The following is a 9,260-nucleotide window of genomic DNA, read 5'->3' on the forward strand; positions in this document are numbered from 1 at the left end:
TGAAAATGTCCATCTTACCAAAAGTAATCTACAGATTCAATGCAATCCCATCAAAATTCCAACACAATTTTTCATAGACGATGAAAGAGCAATTCTCAACTTCATATGGAAAGCAAAAAACCCAGGATAGTGAAAACAATCCTGAACAATAAAAGAACTTTGGGAGGAATCACCATTCCTGATCTCAAACTCTACTACAGAGCAATAGTGATACAAACTGCATAGTATTGGTACAGAAATAGACATGTTGATCAGTGGAATAGATGACAGAGAAATAAACCCAGATAGCTATGGGCACTTAGTTTTTGACAAAGAAGCCAAAACCACATTTTATAAAAGTGAAAACATATTCAACAAATGGTTCTGGACTAACTGGATATCTCCATGTAGGAAAATGAAAATAGAACCATACTTATCACCCCGCACAAACTTAAGTCCAAGTGGATCAAGAACCTCAATATAAAACAGGATACATTAAATTTCATAGAAGAGAAAATGGGGAATATCCTTGAACTCATTGGTAGGGCAGAGAAATTTCTGAACAGAACAGCAATGGCTCAGGCTCTAAAATCAACAACTGATAAACAGGATCTCATAAAACTGCAATAAGACAAATAGGCAGCCTATAGATTGGGAAAAGACATTTACCAACCCTATATCTGACAGAGAGCTAATATCCAAAATGTACAAAGAACTCAATAAGTTATAAGCCAACAACCTAAATAACCCAATTTTAAAAAATGGGGTACAGAACTAAACAGAATTCTCAACATAAGAATCTTGAACGGCCGAGAAGCACCTAGTCTTCAGGGAAAAGCAAATCAACACAACTATGTGGTTCCATCTTAAACCCATCACGAAGGCTAAGATCAAAAACTCCAGAGGTAACACATGTTGGCAAGTATGTGGAGCATGGTCACTAACAAAAATCTAAACTTTTCCCCTCATACTGAGATAAGCATAGTCCTCATCTCTCCTCAAAGAAACTTCTCTTTCAACAGACAAAGACCAGTACAAATAAACCATGACTAATCAAAATGCAGAGCTGTAGATGCCAGGTCCAATGGATACACCTATAAAACATTTCTGTAAATAAGGCTCACTGAAGAAGGAGGAAGAAAGATTGTTAAGAGACAGGATCAGAGAGTTTGACATGAGATTTTTGTCTCTTAATGTATTAGTTAGTTCTCTATAGTATCAGAACTTATAAAATGAATCTCTTTCTTGACCTCTCTCTCTCTCTCTGTATATATATATATTGCTTATACTTTGTTAATCTGTAATAAGTTGCTCAGACATGAAGATATCTGGGAATATGTTGTTTTTCACTTGTACTTACTGTAATCATTCACTTGAGCAAAAATTGATTTGCAATTTTCATATTGCTTGATATATAAGAAATCACTATATATAAGTTTTAGGGGTGAAAATAAAGCTGTTGAAGCCTTGCTTTATCCATCAAATGCATGTGTGTGTGTGTGTGTGTGTGTGTGTGTGTGTGTGTGTGTGTATGCATAGTGTGTAGTGAGGGGGAGAGTGTTTTCCCTCCTTTTGCCAACCCCAAAGAATTAAGTTATTCTCCCTTGGATAAAAGTATGCTGAGTGATTGATTAGCTGACAGCTCAACAAGTCCTCCTCAGTACCTAGCTGTTGAAGATAACCTCTGACACATCCTACAATACCACTCTACAAGCTGTGTTTAATCATGCAATACTGGCACAACTGCTTGTGGACACAACCAACATGTCTCCTGATTGGGTTTATGCCTGGTACTGTAAAGATGACCAAAAAACATGGGTTGGGAATTATAGATCCAAGGACAAAGCTATTGATGTTCAATTAATGATTATGTTGTTATTTGACATCTAAGTATTCATGTTTAACCTATTTGTACTACTTTCAAGCTTGGTGAAAGAAGACTCTTGCAGCTGGCAGTGGATAATGCAAAGACTCATAACTGTTTAAAAGTATCGGGAAGAAGCAAGTGTGTAAGACTGGCACAATTACCATTCTATCATGGCTGAGGGAGAATCTGGTGAGTCTCTTTTATCTTCATGAAGCTTACTGGCAGCTATATGATTTTAGACTTTAGAATATATACATTCACATCTTTCTTCAGTACTTCAAAATTAATTCAAGTATGCTCTTGGTGATTTCTTTTTGTTGTTGTTGTTGTTTTATTTTTTGAGACAGGTGTTCTCTGTACCAAACTGGCTTGGAACTCAAGAGATAAATGTGCCTCTGCCTTTGGAATGCTAGGGTAAAAAACATAACATAACCACACTCTTGGCCTTTGGGGATTTCTAAGCTGTATTTGAGCATGCCCATGTTGTCACATCACAATTTATCTCTTTACTCTTTAGTTTGTCACCTTCTAGCTATTTGTGAGGTTTAACTCTAGTGTGAAGATTTTGAAGGTGAGGGAAATATGAGAATTTATTAGAGGACTGACTTTGATGTCTTTGAAGATGTGAATACTGGATAAAGGATTTGTCACATTCTCTATATTTGTAAGACTTCACTCTAGCTTGCATTCTTTAATAAGGAGTTTATTTATTGATTGATTATTTTATTTATTTATATTCCAGGAATTCTGACTGTGGATTAATAACCCTGTCTCTCCACTTGAGGCCCTGTCTATCTCCTGGAGGTGAACTATTCAAGTTCCCTTTCCTCAATGTTGGGCATTTTGGCTAAGGTCACCCCATTGAGTCCTGAGTCTATCACCTCCAAGGTCTCTGGTACTTTCTAGAGGGTCTCCCCACCTCCCACTCACCAAGGCTGTTTATTTCCATTCATTCTCTTGGCCCTCTGGGCTTCCCTTCTGTCCCCTCCCCCACCATATCTGATCCTGTTCCCTTTTTTCCCTCTCCCTCCCTCCCTCTACCTCCTGTGATTATTTCCTTCATCTTTCTAAGTGGGATTGAAGACTCCTCACCTGGGCATTTCTGCTTGTTACACCTCTTATGGTCTGTAGGTTGTATCCTAGGTATTCTGTATGTTTTGGCTAATATCCACTTATCATTGAGTACATACCATGCATGTCCTTTCAAGATATCTCACTCAGGATATTTTCTAGTTCCATATATTTGCCTGCAAAATTCATGATGCCCTCATGTTTAATAGCTGAATAGTATTCCATTGTGTGAATGAACCACATTTTCTGTATCCATTCTTCAGTTGAGGGACATCTGGGTTATTTCCAGCTTTTGGCTATTACAAATAAGGCTGTTTGAACATGGTGGAACATGTGTCCTCATGCTATGGTGGGGCATCTTTTGGGTATATGCCCAAGATTAGTATATCTGGGTCTTCAAGTAGGATTATTTCCAATTTTCTGAGCAACCACCAGATTGACTTCCAGAGTGGTTGTACCAGTTTGCAATCCCACCAGCAATGGAGGAATGTTCCTCTCTCTCCACATCTCCTCTTCATCACTTGAGGTTGTTTGTTTGTTTGTTTTTAATCTTAGCCATTCTGACTGGTGTGAGGTGGAATCTCAGGTTCGTTTTGGTTTGCATTTCTCTGATGAGTAAGGACCTTGAACATTTCTTTAAGTGCTTTTCAGTCATTCAAGATTCTTCTGTTGTGAATTTAGCTCTTTAACCCATTTTTAAATTGAGTTAATTTGTTTTTGGAGGTTAACTTCTTGAGTTCTTTATATATTGTGGATATTAGCTCTCTGTTGAATGTAGGATTTGTGAAGATTTTTTTTTCCCCAATCTGTAGGTTGCAGATTTGTCCTATTGACTATGTCCTTTGACTTAGAGAAGCCTTTTAGTTTCAGGAGGCCCCATTTATCAATTGTTGATCCTAGAGCCTGAGCCATTTGTGTTCTGCTCAGGAAATTTCCCCCTGTGCCAATGATTTTGAGGCTTTTCCCCAATTTCTCTTCTATTAGATTCAGCGTATCTGGTTTTATGTTGAGGTCTTTGACCCACCTGGACTTTGAGCAAGGTGATAAATATGGAACTATTTTCATTCTCCTACATTCAGACAGTTAGTTAGACCAGCACCACTTATTGAAGATGCTTTCTTTTCTCCACTGTATGTTTTTGACTTCTTTGTCAAAGATCAAGTGCCCACAGATGTATGAGTTTTCTTCTGGGTCTTCAATTATATTTCATTGATCAACCTGTCTGTCTCTGTACCTATACCATACAGTATTTATCATTATTAATTTTTAGTACAGTTGAGGTCAGGGATGGTGATTCTCCAGCAAGTTATTTTTATTATTGAGAATTGTTTTGGCTATCCTGATTCTGTTTTTCTATATGAAGTTGAGAATTGCTTTTTCCATGTCTGTGAAGAATTTTGATGGGGATTGTATTGAATCTGTAGATTGCCTTTGGTAAGATGGCCATTTTCACTATGTTAATTCTACCAATCCATGGGCATGGGATAGCTTTCAATCTTCTGAGGCCTTCTTTGATTTATTTTTTTCATGGATTTGAACTTCTTGTCACACACATCTTTCATTTGCTTAGTAAGAGTTACACCAATATATTTTTTACTATTTGTGGCTATTGTAAAGGGTATTGTTTCCCTAATTTATTTCTCTTCCTATTTATCATTTATAGAAAGGCAGGCTACTGATTTGTTTGGCTTAATTTTATATCCTGCCACTTTGCTGAAATTGCTTATCAGCTATAGTGATTCTCTAGTAGGATTTTGGGGGTCCCTTATGTATACTATCACATCATTTGCAAATAGTGATACTTTTACTTCTTCCTTTCCAATTTGTATCCCCTTGATATCCTCTTGTTGTCTAATTGCTCTAGTTATAATTTCTAGTACTATATTGAATAGATAGGGAGAGAGTGGGCAATGTTGTATTGTTCCAGATTAAGTGGGATTGCTTCTAGTTTCCCTCCATTTAATTTGATGTTGGCTGTTGGTTTGCTATATATTGCTTTTATTATGTTTAGATATATGCCATGAATTCCTGATCTCTCCAGGACTTTGAACATGAAGGGGAGCTGTTTTGACAAAGGTTCTTTCAGCATTTAATGAGATGATCATTTTTCCCCCTTGAGAGTGTTTATATAATGTATTACATTGATAGATTTTCATTTTATTCAGCCTTACCTAGGATGAAGTCTACTTGATCATGGTGAATGATATTTTGATGTCTTCTTAGATTCGGTTTGCTAGAAGTTTATTGAGTATTTTTGCATCAATATTCATAAGTGCAATTGGTATGGGTCTTTGTGTGGTTTGGGTATCAAACTGTGGCTTCATAGAATAAATTAGGTAGTGTTCCTTCAGTCTCTATTCAGTGGAATACTTTGTGGAGTATTGGTATTAGCTCTTCTTTGAAGGTCTAGTAGACTGGTAGAATTCTGCACTAAAACCATCTGTCCCTGGTTTTTGTTTTGTTTTGTTTTGTTTTGTTTTGTTTTGTTTTGTTTTGTTTTTTGGTTGGGAGGTTTATAATGACCATTTCTATTTCCTTAGAGATTATGGGACTGTTTGAATAGTTTACCTGATCTTGATTTAACTCTGGTACATGACATCTGTCTAGAAAATCATCCATTCCATCTAGATTTTCCAGTTTTGTAGAATATAGGCTTTTTTTTTAGAAGGTTCTCATGATTTTAAAAAATTTCTCCCATTTCTGTTGTTATGTTTCCCTTTTCCTTTTTGATTTTGTTAACTTGGATACTGTCTCTGTGCCCTTTAGTTAGTTTGGCTAAGGGTTAATCTATTTTGTTGATTTTCTCAAAAATCAGCTCTTGTTGATTCTTTGCATCATTCTCTTTGTTTCTAATGATTGATTTCAGTCCTGAGTTTGATTATTTCCTGCAGTCTACTCCTCTTGGATGTGTTTGCCCCATTTTCTTCTAGAGCTTTTAGGTGTGCTGTTAAGTTGCTTGTATAAGATCTCTCCAATTTGTTTTTGAAGGCACTTAGAGCTATGAATTTTCCTCTTAATACTGCTTTCACAATGTTCTCTAAATTCAGAAATGATGTGTATTCATTTTCAATGAATTTTATAAAGTCTTTGATTTATTTCTTTATTTCTTCCCTGACAAAGTTATCATGGAGCAGAGAGTTATTCAAGTTCCACAAGTATGTGGTTTTTCTGTTGTTTTTGTTGTTATTGAAGTCTAGCCTTAGTCCACAGTGATCTGATAGAATGCATGGGATTATTCCAATCTTCTTATATCTGTTGAGGCTTGTTTTATGTCCAATTATATGGTCAATTTTGGAGAGGGTTCCATGGGGTGCTGAGAAGAAGGTATATTCTGTTTTGGGGTGGAATATTCTGTAGATATCTGTTAAATTTATTTGGGTCATAACTTCTGCGAGTTTCACTGTGATTCTGATTAGTTTCTGTTTCAGTATCCTGTCCATTGGTAAGAGTGGTGTTTTGAAGTCTCCCACTATTATTGTGTGGGGTTCAAAGTGTTTTTTGAGCTTTTGTAAAATTTTTTTTACAAATGTGTGTGCCCTTGTATTTGGGGCATAGATGTTCAGGATTGAGACGTCCTCTTGGTGGATTTCTCGTTTGATGAATATGAAGTGTCCTTCCCCATCTCATTTGGTAACTTTGGTTGAAAGTCTATTTTATTAGATATTGGAATGACAACTCCAGCTTGTTTCTTGGGACCATTTTCTTGGAAAACTTTTTTACAGCCTTTTATTATGAGCTACTGTCTGTCTTTATTACTGAGGTATGTTTTTTGTATGTATAAGAATGCTGGATCCTGTGTCTTTTTATTGGAAATTGATTCCATTGATATTGAGAGATATTAAAGAAAAATGATCGTTAGTTCCTGTTATTTTGTTGCTAGAGGTGGTATATGTAGATTCAATCTGAATCTACACTCAAGAACAGCAATTTAATGGCAAGATCAAGCAAATTATGTCTGCCATGTTCAGCAATCCACAGTATGCTTAAATCTTTAGTATTAGGAAGCAAGTATTGTTTAGGATTAAGAACCAAAATATAAGTCTCTTCCAATTCCACACATTTATAAGAAGTTGTGGAAACTACTTCATGTATTTCAATATGCATTTTTATAACCATGATCAAAGGAAATGTGACATATCCCACAAATAGCACATGTAGCATATGAGCCTTCATGCAATAATATTTAAGAATATTATTAAGGCTATATAACAATTAGGTACCAATGTATTTTTTTGCTCATGTGTCACAGTGAAAATATTTTCAAAATTACAAGTCATAAGTCTATGTATAATATTTGCCCTAAAAGGGGGTGGAGTATAGGAAGAACAGATTTGAGAAAAGAGCCATAGGAGATATGGAATTATGGAACTATAGTATATAGCCATAGTCATAAAGACAGTCTGGTGAGGGCACAATAATAAATAAATAATAAACAGGATAATAACAGAGCAGGACAAAGGACCCAGAAAGAAAATGAGAAAGCTATGTTTATTTAATATTTAACAAAGAAGGCAAAAAGATACATCTCAAAAATATGGTCTTCTCAACAAATGGTGCTGGTAAACTAGATCCAATAGGAGAATAAAATTAAATTATTATTTCTGACTTTGGATAAAAATCCATTCAAAGCTGACCAAATAACTTATGAAAAGCCAGACACACAGAATGCTAAAAAAACATAGAGAATATCCATCAGGACACTGGGATGGGCAAGAACTTATTGAATAGAAAGAATGCCAACAGCACAGGAATTAACCTCAAGTATTAACAGATGGGACGACATGAATTTAATGTTTCTGTCCATCAAAGGGAATAATTAGCAGGGCACAGAGACACCCACAGAATGGGAGAGAATCTGTATGAGTGACACTCTCGATAGGAGCTCATATCCAGAATTTTCCAATAATTACAGAAATTAACTTCCAAGGGAACAAAACTGACAAACAACAAATGGGCAAATGTACTGAACAGAAACTTTGAAAAGAGAAAAACAAGCAAACAAACAAACAAACAAACAAAAAACCAAATGCAAAAAGAGTTCAAAATCCCTAGTATGCTATCATAGAAATGTAAAATGAAACCACTTTGATATAATGCCTCACCCCATGCAGAATGGCTGTCAGCAATTAACCTGATAACAAATGTTAGACAAGAATGTGATACCCTTATTCACTGTGTGTGTGTGTGTGTGTGTGTGTGTGTTGGTTATGTTTGAAAATTAATTCAGCTACTGTGAAAATCAATTTAAAGTTTATTTAAATATTTAGAGATTTAACTTTTAAGCGAGCCAGGTATTTTAGTCCTAAGAATACATCTAGAGAAGTCCACAATCTGCCCTAAAGATACTTGAACCCCATACATACAGTTGCTTTATCCACCATAGGAAAGAATTTGAATTAATCTAATTGTCTACTAAGAGATGAATAGATTAAAAAAAAAACTGGTATATATATATATATATATATATATATATATATTATTCAGCTAAAGAGAAAAATGTAATCAAACTTTGTAGGAAAATGGTTGGATTTAGAATGTGTAATATTAAGTGAGGTCATATGCAGAATCTAGCCAATAACATATCTATATGGAAACAATGCATATGTAAGCACTATAGGAAATGGAAAAAAAACGGAACAAGAAAGGTTAAATACCAGGGGTAGAGATAGGTCTGAATGCATGTAATGGCCACCAGTTATGAAAAAGGATATAAAGCTAATTGTTTTTCTAGTTCTTTCACAGTTTTTTTTTTTTTTGGGTGGTGGATCAGTATATAAAAATATAGTCAATCTTGCAAACTTTATTTATGCCTCAGTACAGGGGAACGCCAGGGCCAAGAAGTGGGGGTAGGGGGGTTGGGGGACTTTTGGGGTAGCATTGGAAATGTAAATGAAGAAAATACCTAATTAAAAAAATAAAAAAATATAGTCAATAGTAAAAACAGAAAATCACATGTGAGGCTCCAAAGCGTCTTTACTGTAAGTGCATAAAAGTGCATTGAGCTGTATAGTCTGCAGGTTGGTTAATTTCTGAATGTGATTTTTGTTTCTTTGTTTCCAATGTGTTTTAGGATAAAGTTTTAAAAAATTAGCAGAAGCACAAGATTAAAGGCTTGCAATGTCTTAAAATAGAATATTTTTAGAAAATGAGTGAACATGACTACTGACCTGGGACATGTTAAATAAAGAATCAGCCATTTTTGCATTTTCTCTTCCTTAATTTTCTCTTTCACGAATAATAAATAGCCGGCTTGTGGCTCTTTACTATCAAGGAGGCAAAAACAAAAGACAAAAATTAATACAGAAAGATGTTAAAGAACTATGCCAAACCACATGAAAAGATC

This window comes from Mus caroli, unplaced genomic scaffold (genome assembly GCF_978045245.1).
Source record: "Mus caroli unplaced genomic scaffold, Mus_caroli_1 scaffold_18, whole genome shotgun sequence".
Classification (NCBI taxonomy): Eukaryota; Metazoa; Chordata; class Mammalia; order Rodentia; family Muridae; genus Mus; species Mus caroli.